This window comes from Dermacentor silvarum, chromosome 10 (genome assembly GCF_013339745.2).
Source record: "Dermacentor silvarum isolate Dsil-2018 chromosome 10, BIME_Dsil_1.4, whole genome shotgun sequence".
Lineage (NCBI taxonomy): Eukaryota > Metazoa > Arthropoda > Arachnida > Ixodida > Ixodidae > Dermacentor > Dermacentor silvarum.
The window spans coordinates 63,281,728-63,292,731 of NC_051163.1; the positions used below are offsets into that span (position 1 = coordinate 63,281,728).

The 11,004-nt window shown below is 47.6% G+C and overlaps 1 non-coding gene across 1 annotated transcript; it reads left to right on the forward strand.

Annotated features, from left to right (window-relative positions):
- Positions 1–229: 229 nt before the first annotated feature.
- LOC119432054 (U6 spliceosomal RNA) lies at positions 230–332 on the forward strand. The gene has a single exon (XR_005188127.1). It is a non-coding gene; the product is annotated as a U6 spliceosomal RNA (small nuclear RNA).
- Positions 333–11,004: the final 10,672 nt, after the last annotated feature.

An 11,004-nucleotide genomic window follows, 5' to 3' on the forward strand; every position in this document is an offset into this window, starting at 1 on the left:
TTCCTCGTTGCAGACGTAAATCATATCGCATAAGAATTGTATTCCTAAAATTAAATTGTCGTTTGCATAACAGGTCATAGCTAATATCCCTAATACCTGTAACACATTACATCGTGTGTGACTTCTTAGCCGTCGTGGCCTCAAATCTTACGATATTACAGAACTCTCACCGCTGCTTCGGTAGGGCCGAATTCATGACTATATATAGATGAACGAAGATTAGGTTTGCGTACTTCCAAAGTACATATACTAAAATTGGAACGATACAGAGAAGATTAGCATGGCCCCTGCGCAAGGATGACACGCAAAATCGTGAAGCGTTCCACATTTTTTTTTTCTACTTTCCAGCATAAAACGAAATTATTGCTATTAGGGAACCACCGTTTTTTTAACTTTCTGTATGTTCTTTGCAGGAAGCTCTCGCAGCACAATTATGTTTCAGAATGTCTCATTCTGCTATACAAACATTACCGCACGAAAACCTCAAGAAATAAATCACAACTAATGCACATATAGTGCCATCTTTCTGAACCAGGGGATTCAGTCAATCAATAGAACCCAAAGTACCTGAGAATATAGAACTCTAATGATCGAGCTGTTTTTAATTAAGGGCGTACTGACATATTATACTTGCAAACATGGTTCTCCATTTTCGTTCGCGGTGCAGGAGAGCATATGTACCACACAATTGTCACTCCACGGTAGTTGGGGGGCGGGAGGGTATTTAGGAAATATGTAGGGGTATGTAGGACCTAGCCCTCGTGTATAGCTGCAGTTGCCGGGAACATTGAGAAGCATCTAGGGATATTTGAATGCTATCGCGTTCCACTCTTAAAAAGACCAAGCTTAGGGTCCTCCAAATTGTTCATTGAATTTTCGGACGCCATTTAATCATTTTTCAACGTGCGTGTTACGGATTAGGGAAACAATTGGGCTCACAGTGGTTGGGGCCGTCCATCACCACCCAAGGTAGAACGCAATTCAATGTAATGTTGTTACAGCGGTTCTCAAAGACAGACTACATGTGGCCTTGTGGCGTTGTAAAATTGCATCACATGTATAACCATAACTTATCGACCAACGCATACATCGCGATGTTTCTTCTAATTTTAAAGAAATGGGACATTGGAGTAACAAAAGTGCACACACACACATCTGAATATTTCCTACATCACCCCCCCCCCCCCCGCTCCCCAACTACCGTGGAGGGACAATTGTGTGGTAGATGCTAGGGAGCCTATATGCAAGCGCTGTTTTGCGCTTGCATGTGGGCTCCCTAACGAATGCGAGCTTTCTGGTAGAAACGCGACCTCTTGCGTGGGCCGATCCCGTGCACAGCCGCGCCTAAAAAAAATAACATAATTTTCAGGTTTCCGTTATTGCTTCGCACCCTTAATATTTCAGTCTGAGAAGATTTAACATAAAAGGCATGCGCTATCGGTGTTTTGTTTCATGGCATTTGTTTGTGCGCTGACATTCTCAAAATTCCGAGGAATAACTTTCTCAAGAAAGTAAGACAATGTATGAGCAACTTTAGTTATAGAATGGTGTGGCAATATAACCCGCATATACCGCAGGACGGCAGAAAGTCAGGTGGGATGATGAGGTTAGGAAATTCGCAGGCGCAAGTTGGAATACGCTAGCGCAAGACAGGGGTAATTGGAGATCGCAGGGAGAGGCCTTCGTCCTGCAGTGGACATAAATATAGGCTGATGATGATGATGATGATGATACCACATGCCATATACATATACCTAAATATATACGGTAAGTTTAGTTGACGGAACGCCGGCATCGACACCGGATTTTCTGCGACACTGGGCCCTTAACACTGCCGCGTAAAATATTAATTGATAACATTTTCTTTATGGACAATGCACAAGTTGCAATGGCGCCCATTCCAATCCGAAAACAGCTCGTAAGATATGGGCATTTCAGCCTCTGGAAAAAAATAAGAGAAAGACGCAGGCGCGCAGCCGTTGTCATGTCATCGTCGTCGTCGATTTCGTTGTTGTCGAGTCGTCTTGGTCACGCTGTCGTCGTAGTCACGGTGTCGTGCCGTGTTAACACTGTTGAGCAAAGCCAAATCATGTTGCGCAATGTTGCGTCATGTTGCGCAAAACCAAATCATGTTGACTACAATTTGTGTCGCCAGCGTCAAGCACCGATATGACGCGAGCTGTGCACGGCGGATTTATTGATACTGGGTCATTGTTACTTTAATTGACAATCAGATTCAGTGGTTTCTGTAACAATTCTTGTTTAGAATTTTAATTAGTTTGATGTCGCAGCAATAATCAACGGGAAAACGTGTTTTTAACTGTTCATATACAATATCTACGTATCGACCTTTAGCTTGGTACCGTGCTCTCTTGCATCAAACAATGCTTTTCTTCGTTTTGCCACCTCTTTCCGAACTGCGGTGCGTAATTGGAATCACAGAATGTCACTTTCTATCAGTGCAGAGCTTGTCTTCAAGACAGTGGAATAAAAGACATGCGCAGTATCCGAAGTTGTTGATTACAGGCTTTTGCGCAGTAAGGTGGTGCAAGATCTTGGCGATAGCTGAAAGAAAAATGATTACGCACTATTAGGAAAGCTAGGCAGGATGTGCAAGATGGCAAATACATAACGCTGGCTTTGGAATTTCGGCTCCAACATTCACGCTGTAGCCATGCCAGTCTGGATTCGTATTTTAGGCCTCGATTACATATATGATGGCACATCTGACTCTGTGTGTGGCTTTCAATTCTGGGTGATGTAAGGCAAAATATTCAGGATGTTCAAGGGTGTGATTTACCCGTATTAGAAAGAAGGTACGTGCTTAGCACAATCTGTATTTTGCGGGCGTGTGGGGTACATTTGTCACGTTGTACAGTCGCCACTGCGGGTGACTAGATCATTGCGGTCCCTCCTTGGTTCCTTCTTCTGGTCGGGCAGTGCAGAACTGGTCTGTCGCGCGGCACTTGGGCATACCACGCTCTCGCGGTGGGTTCGCGTTCCCATCCGTGTCTGTCCGCTGCCGGTTGCTTGCTCTGCGATTTCTGCTTTGCCTATTACACGGTGATCGGTGTTCCGCACGTGAACTCGCCTGTTATTTCCTTGGCACAAAAATTCGTTGCATGTTACCGGGCGTAGAGTTAAATCGCGGGCCACAAGTGTTAAACGCACCTGCATTTTACTCTACGGCCGTGGCATTTTATCGCCACGCACAACAGGTATGTCCTGACGTAGACGTCCTCGAAAACTGTGTTGTAGATACAACGTCAGCCTTACTGCTTCCTCTGGTTGCCCTATAGCGTGCCGCGCACGTTCTAGTAATGTGTCGTGGGGTGCGATAACGGCGTGCTTTCTGCCTGGCCATCTACGCGACTTCGTGTGGCGTCTATAGGATGGCAAGTGCTCCCAAGGCGTGACAGATTAGAGCGGTGGGGCATGGTGCCATCTTCGTTGTGTCCCAATTGCCCCTTTCAAGAATCCAACAAGCATGTGCTGCTGAAATGCGTCGTTGCTAGGGTGTTTGGAGAGCCGTGCATGCTGGTTTCCGTGGCCTTCGAGTTAACCGCTTTATTACATCTGGTCGTTGCTCACGTGGCCGCATTGCGCGACTTTTAATTGCAGCGGGGGGGGGGGTTATGGCGTAACCGCTGCGAAGCAGTTGCCGTGGTACTTCGCCGCCGCGCTCTGTTTCCACTTTTGGAGAGGCTCTGCTCATAGTTACTGTCCTTTTTGTCAGAGGAGGTTGTTCTTCTTTGGGGAAGAGGAATTCCTTCGTCAGTGGTCATGCCGTTACTTGTCGGTGGCTGATGGACGCGTATGGCTTAATTTCCGACCAGCCTGGTTCTTGTAGCCAGGGCCATCAAAAGTGTTCACTGATTATACATAGGGTGTATACGTGCCCGTGATTCCTGTGTGGGTGTGTGATCTTCTAGGGGTGTTCACTTTTTGTAAATACACATCTCATAGCATCACTACAAATTTATGTAAAGTCCCTCTGTCACATTATCATTGTAAATAACCATTGTGTACACTGTGTATATTCAACATCATCGTATATAGTGTGACAATTAGTTCATGTGCAACTGTGCGTTTCCGTGGGTGTACGTGGTTATATGTTAGTCAGTGTGGTCTCAGACATTTCTACGAAAACGTGCCGTGCATACAGTGCTACCTCCTTTGTAGGTTATGTTATCGTCCTAGTGGAATTGTGCTGTCATTGTGACTCAGTGTTCGTATCGTCGTTTGTTGAAATAAACTTTTTCTAAACGCAACTTATTGACAACCTTTCCTGTAAATCGGATGAAAGTATTATTGCCTGAAATAGTCAGTGTGCATCAAACATGTTCGCTGCCTGGTCGGAATATATTTTCATCACTCCACTTAACACGTGATATCATACAATACACAACAGCGCGTGAAGCTTCAGGATTGTTGGTAAGCTTAGACCAAGCCAAAGCGTTACCGCTTAGAACACCAGTACTTATTTGAGGTGTTACGATGCTATAACTTCCCCGAAGAATTTGTAGATATCCTGCGGATGTTGTATTCGGGAACAACAGCTGAACTACTAATTAACAGCACTTTGACTCCTAGGATTGATGTGACAAGGGGAGTGCGGCAGGGCTGTCCTTTGTCACCTCTATTATTTGTGCTTGCGATTGACCACTTGTTAAGGCGTTTTAGCGAGAGCTCGCTTGTAAGGTGTCTTCCTATGCCCGGAACGGGGTGCATAAAAGTGTCAGCGTATGCAAATGACATTACTTTGTTCTTACGAAATGGGGACTGTCTTGTAGAGGTATTTCGTATTTATGATATATATGCATCATTGTCAGGGGGTAAAATAAATATGAGGAAATGAGAAGCATTCAATTTGGGACGCAGTACAATAACATTACCAGGAAGCATTAAACAGACTGAGCATTATGCAAATATTAGGCATAAAATTTTCTACAAGTGGTGTTTCACCTCACACGTGGTGAGACATTATCAGCTCCGTTGAAGCACAGTCGGAAGCAGTGACTGCGTCGCCACTGCCGCTAGCAGAAAGGGCTTTATTTGGTATGTATTGTGCAGTAAACTGTGGTTTACCGTCACCAACAGTACGCGTAGTAAACACACTCATTTTCTCATGGTTCTGGCTAAACAAGTCGCAATACGTAACACAACGATTTTTGCGTCTGCTGAAAGCCAGCGGAGGATGGAGCTTCCTGTGTATAGTTACATTTGGTAGGCTGCTGTGCACTAAGAGTACACGTGACCTACTTGATGATGATGAGGTCCCAGGTAGGCCACTGCTCCTTTATTGGCTGGGTCATTACCATCGAACTGCAAAGTACAGGCAACTTGCTTCCGACAGCGGTAACGCCAGCACCGCAGTTTGCGGCGGCTGCGCGCTTACAAAGCCAGCTTGTGCAACTAAGGAATACAAAGTGGCGTACGACACCAGTTTCAAGGCTTTGCGAAACGTGTGAGACGGCTGTGCCCCCAGGGACAGCTACTACACAAACATGGACAGCCATATCTTCACTTGATTTGCCTTCTAAAGTGAAGGATTTTCATTGGCAATATCAGTGGGGCATTCTATACCTACATGAGCTTGCCTATCACAGCTTGAACGCTGGGATATGGTAGCTTAAACGCTGGGATATGGTAGCGAGACACTGATTCGAGAAGAAGAAGAAGTTTGGTTCGACACAGTTGCACTGCTGTCTCGCTCCCGAGTGTTCTTGATTTTTTCGACGTTTCGTCAACCAGAATTGTCGAAGACGTCGGACGACTCGCCAAGATACCTTCCCTACCGGAGGCCGGGGGCGCCTTCGCCTCCCGCCGCTTCGATAGGACCCTGCAGAAGAGCCCGATTTGGTAGCAACGGGAGCTCCGCCATGACTACGCCTGACCTGACACCGGGACAGAGGCAACCAAGTGACCCTGAGAGCAACCGTGAATGTAAGAGATATAAAGCTACAGAAACAGACGACGAGTCTACGCTTATTGATGACTGTGACATAGCTGACATCACAGATCTGGACGATGAAGGCTTCAGGCTTGTGCGTCACCGCAAGGAGAGGACCGTCGGAATCCCAGTGATTATTACACCTGTCACAGAAGGAGCCGACCTGAAAAAGGTGAATCCCATTGCTCTGTCTACGGAAATTGAAGAAATTCTTGGCGCATCGCCAGTTAGGAGCCGATTTACTGCTCAAGGGGCGCTACTCCTAGATGTACAGACCGAAGAACATGTGAACGCCCTTCTCAGTTGCAAGTCAATCTCAGGGACTGCAATCTCAGCACGAGTGCCAAATTCGTACCTACAAAACACTTGTATTATTAGAGGAGTGCCTAAGTGGTACACTGACGAGGAACTGTTGAACTACCTAAAACCACAAGGTGTTTATCATGCAAGGAGAGTCACGCGACGCGTCCAAACTTCCGAATCCGAATGGGAGTCCAGGCGAACCAGCACCGTGGTACTAACGTTCGCTCCGAACACAGACCGCCCAGAGAAGATCAACTTGGGCTTCACAAGACACGAGACCATTGACTACGTTGAAACACCACCGCGGTGCTTCAAGTGTCAGCGCTATGGACATGTGGCCAAGTACTGCCGTGGTGATCAGCGGTGTAAGAGATGTGGAGGACCGCATGATTTCAAAACATGCACGTGCAGGGAGAACGTTCTTTGTGCAAACTGTAGTGGTGGTCATCCAGCTAGTTATAGCAAGTGTCCTACGCGGGCAGCGGCAATAAAGCGAAAGAAAACGTTTATCTTGGGGCCAACAGCAAAGGATGAGAAGAATAAGACGAAGAAAAAGACGGAGAGTCGCAGAGAGTCAGATGACATCAAAAGGAGTGAAACTGATTTCCCAAGCCTGAAGCCTCCTTCAGGAACCCAGAACACAGTGGTGCCATTGCGCAGCGGACCGGCTAAAGCAGACAAATCAGTGAACAGAGACCCCATAGAAGAGAAGACTGCTGAACAACCGGAACAGCGCAGCTATGTGTCTGCACTGCAGCGACCCCAATCGCGTTACGTTGAAAAAACACCACAGGAGGACTGCCAACAGGTGCTACGTGCTCTCTTCAAGGCCCTGCAATCACACATAGAGAAGATGCCAGCGAGCTCGATGAAGGACATGCTCGAAGTAGTCCTGGCTCTCGAGTCAGTGATTCTAAGCTCTGCCTCTTCTTAAAGCACCAAACAATATGGATGTGGTCAGGACACAATGTTCACCGTCTCGCCCAAAGGTGCCACTTATTATGCAATGTAACTGTGCGGGTCTTGCGTGCCATTTACCTGAACTGTCGCTTTTCTTACGCAACATGCCTGTGCCAATATTGGCCCTGTCCGAGGCTGGTCTTCCAAGTTCCAGATCAATTGCTGGTTACGTCGCACATGGAAACCAAAGTATTCCGACATTTCCGAATGGAAGCGCCACGCTATATGTGAGACGTGAAATACCGCATTACGTTCTCCAAGTTCAAGACCTTTGCAGCAGTGCTTTGGAGGTTACTGCTGTACAAGTGCGGCTGGGAAACCGAAGCCTCAGCGTGGCATCCGTGTATGTAAGCTCTCGCCAGAAGGTCTCGATGGGAGAGATCATAAGAGACCTCTGCAGCCGCTGCCCGGCTCCGAGGATTATATGTGGGGACTTTAACGCACACCATACTCTTTGGGGCGACAAGGTGACTGATGCACGTGGGAAGCAAATTGTGAGTGCCTTAGACACTGAGGGACTCTGCGTGGCGAATGACAAACAACCAACGTTTTTTCGACCACCGGCCTCTTACAGTGTCATTGACTTGACATTATACTCAGCAGACATCCTCGCATCGTCAACGACGAGTAAAGATAGAATGGGTAGTGACCATTTTCCTGTCTTCGTCAACATTGCTGGATATACAACCATAGGCCAAAAATCCTGTCCTGTGACGCATTGGGATACATACAGGGACGGCCTAAGTGAATCATCTGGAGACCTGTTCGCGGACATGCTACGTAGAAAGAGATTAGCTACCGCTGAGCTGAAGCTACCCGACCACTTTCCCGCTCCGGATCTAAAGCTAAAAAATCTTTGCGCTGCTCGTAGAAGAGCGGAACGGAGGCTGATGAGGACGAAGGGCGACCCACCAATGAAGACAGTATACAACAGAATTAACGCGGTGATTCGACGTTACACGAAGAAACTAAGAAGAGATCAATGGGCAGCATTTTGTGCAAGCCTATCGGTCTTCACGCCAGTTCCAAGGATATGGTGGGTCGTTGATAACCTTGCTGGAAACTTTCGACCAAACAAGCCATTTGAAGCCCTAGCATTGAAGTTAGGCAAGACGCTCGATTGTCTTGCGAATGCCTTTGCTCAAGTATACTCTTCTGGAAGGTCAGCCGGCACAACCAACCCGCCTCCGCCGCTATCGTCGTCTCCGATGGATGCTCCTTTTACACTGAGAGAGATGGAGCTAGCTATGAGCAGCCTCCGACGTCGCTGTGCGGTGGGACCTGACCGCATAAGTAATCAGATGCTGACGAACCTACCTATTGAGCAACGACGTGACTTGCTGGCATTTTTTAACAAAGTGTGGGCTAGAGGAGATATCCCACATTTATGGAAGGTAGCATGGGTGGTACCGGTTCTGAAGCCTGGAAAGAATCCTGCAGCTCTGGACTCATACAGACCGGTATCGCTGACCTCCTGTGCAGCGAAGCTAATGGAGAAGATGGTGTGCACAAGACTCACTTGGTCTGTCGAGCAGGGTCGAAAACTACCGCCGTGCATGACTGGGTTTCGCCAGCGTCTAAGTGCTCAAGACAATGTGCTAGACCTGCTAAGCCACATAGAACATTACAGTGCGGATGGCCTGTCGACACTTGCTGTTTTTATGGATATTTCCAAGGCTTACGACTACGTGTCTCCAACAGCCATCATCAGCCAGTTACAAGTTATAGGCGTCACGGGTCATCTCTTGCACTTCATACATACGTTTCTCAATGATCGCCGTATCAGAGTCCGCCTTGGTAACACTTTGAGCGATGAAATAGGTATATTTCGCGGCGTGCCACAGGGAAGTGTTTTATCTCCCTTATTGTTTAACATCGCCATGGCTAGCCTCCCAAGAGTACTAAACCATCGAACACCAGTGAAGATATCTATATATGCCGATGATATCTGCATATGGGTCTCCGGCTACCAGCATCGGCGCCTCGCACGAATAGCCCAGGGAGCAGTAAATGCCATTCAAGGCCACTTGGCAACGCTTGGACTATCACTATCAGCAGAGAAATCATCATTCATACTATTTCCTGGAGTTAAAAGAAAATCTACACGCTTGAAGCTGAATATGGACGGATACCACATTCGACAAGTCACCAACGTCCGATTTCTTGGCGTTACCTTGGACCACAGGCTAATCTGGCGCCGCGCTGTTGACCACGTTGTGGCGTCATCGTCACAGAGGCTACATGTGCTCAAGCGAGTCGCTGGCATACGCTGGGGCAACCACCCGACATCGATGCTACGGCTACATACAGCGTTGGTTACCAGTCGGATCCTGTACCAGCTACCCCTGATGTCACCCTCAGATAGCCAATACGAGCGCTTAGAAGCCATCCACAGAAAAGGTATTCGACTTTGCCTTGGAGTCCCTCAGCCAGCGTCGAACAAGAAAGTGCTCTACGAAGCTGAGTCACGCCCTCTGCGACTTCAGGCTTCCCAGAGTCTCATGATCCAGTTACTACGATTGAGTGAGTCTACGCCCGGGAAAGCCCTGTTAAGACGTATAAGTAACAGGCCACGGTCACATTTTTATGCAGCACTGAACACACTTCGCGTCTTAGGATTGCGCTGCTCGAGACAGAGGGAAAAGATAGAACCGCCCTGGACATTCGAGGACATCACATGCGACTTAAGTATACCACGATTGCAGTCAAAGAGCTGCATTCCATCTGCAGAAGCCAAGTCATTAGTCCTACAACATTTGCACACGACTTACCCGAACCACCTACAAGTATACACAGATGGCTCTGTCAAAGTAGACGAAGATCGCTGTGCAGCTGCATTCTGTATTCCCTCTCTGAGGTATACATGGTCTGGCCGTCTAGACTGTATGGCCTCGTCGACAGTTGTAGAAGGCGTAGCAATAGCTTCTGCGCTGCGCAAACTAAAGTCTCTGCCTTCGCAGAAGGTGGTTGTCCTTACTGACTCAAAGGCCGCGTTACAACAACTGTACCGTGGTCTGCCATCCACCAAGTTCCCACGCAAATCACTAGCCCTTGTGAAAGAACTCAAGAACAAAGGCTTCACGGTAAAGTTTCAGTGGATTCCCTCCCACATTGGTATTACTGGCAACGAAAAAGCTGATGCGCTTGCATACGCAGCGCTCTATCATCCTCCCAAAATCAAGGCTCCAAAGAGTAATCAAGTGAAAAAATCGGACATTCGAAATCACTTTGGGTCGCTTTGGGTTCCACCACATATGCCCTGCGTAACCAAGAGATTTCATCGAGAGGAAGCATCACTTTTATATCGAATCAGGACAGGATCTGCTAGTACACCGGCCTGGTTATTTAAGACGGGACGAATCAATTCTCCGAACTGTACGGCATGTGACGAGACAGGAGATATTGAACACTTTCTGTGGTCATGCCAGCAATTCCAAGTTGAAAGGGACGCTCTCCTGGAGAATCTACAAAAAAAGGACCTTCCGCATGCGTGCCTGCAACACCTTGTATTTCCCAAGGGATCAGTTATAGCCCGCACAGAAACTTCACGTCTCCTTATGGAATTCTTAAGAGAGACTGGTTTGATGGACATATGGTGAAACCATTCAGCGATATTGTAAGAGACGCTCAGGCGGAGCAATTGCCGGCCTTGATCGCCAGGCTAAACCCGCCTGTTGCTACAATCCACCACCACCACCACCACCACATATGGTAGCGAATGATAATGCATACATTGCGCACAAACAGAGACCAACACGGCATGTAGTAAAGGAGTGCGTTGTAGCACG